We start from the raw sequence: 948 nt of genomic DNA on the forward strand, positions 1-948 counted from the left end.
TTATAAGATATAATTAATTGACTTCCCACGAAGAAATGATTAGAATATGAATTTTTCAGAATTACGAAAATGGTAAATTTAAATGACCGAGAATAATCATACATGTTCGACGACGCATCGTGGAAAATCCTATCGACAATTTTTACCTGTTGCTCGACGGAAATTGACCGTTTTGTGCTTATTTTTGAATCACGATTCGAAACACAATGAACGCGGTGTTATTGTCGCTAGACGTTCGGGTGTAGAAAAAGAACGGGGCAAATGTGAACGGAGATACGAGCTCAACGACAGACGGTGGCAAAGTATTCGCGCAGGGTCGCGATCTCCCTCGAAATGAATTAACGGCGACGGTAACATCGAACGTGAGGATGTCACTGTGCGTATTTGTGGTGTTAATGCTCTACGAATACCTCGACCCGATGAGAATAGTACGCATTTATTTACGACATGTTCTTAAACAGACCGATTTCCGTGAGCCCAGGTGGCAACATTAACCAAACTTTTTCCGCTGGCGATTGTCATAAATCTGCACAAGTGACGATCTATTCCCAGTGAATATCACGGTGCACACACCCGGTTGACCGCGATACGGCAGTTATTAAATAAATCTGGTGGTAAACGAGAGAAATACCTCACTGATCTTCGAAATTACTGAGGACAGCGATACAACACACCAATATGGCTGATGCTTTTTTTGGAGTAAAGCGCATGCGGAGTTTGCCGATTACACCTGAAGCATCAAAAAGTTACTAGGATAACAATATCGGTTTTTTTCTAGTTACCACTAGTTACCACCGTTAGATACACTGTCCAACATTTTCAAATTTTCATATTGTCCGAAAATCAATCTCCGATATCATATAAACGCTTATTACGTGAAAATTCCATTATATAGATAGTATATTTTTCTTATATTATGATACTGTGTGTAAATTTGTTACATATTTG

At 39.2% G+C, this 948-nt stretch overlaps 1 protein-coding gene across 1 annotated transcript in view; it reads right to left on the reverse strand.

The window, feature by feature from the left end:
* LOC108628106 (GRB10-interacting GYF protein 2) overlaps positions 1–869 on the reverse strand; it is a 25,076-nt gene extending 24,207 nt beyond the window's left edge. Inside the window, exon 1 of the mRNA XM_018029809.2 lies at positions 632–869. The gene's annotated coding sequence lies outside the window, so the exon portion shown is untranslated. The remainder of the gene's footprint in view (positions 1–631) is intronic.
* Between the last annotated feature and the right edge of the window lie 79 nt (positions 870–948).

Source organism: Ceratina calcarata, unplaced genomic scaffold, assembly GCF_001652005.2.
Source record: "Ceratina calcarata isolate Rehan_Ccalc_2016 unplaced genomic scaffold, ASM165200v1 scaffold498, whole genome shotgun sequence".
NCBI lineage: Eukaryota > Metazoa > Arthropoda > Insecta > Hymenoptera > Apidae > Ceratina > Ceratina calcarata.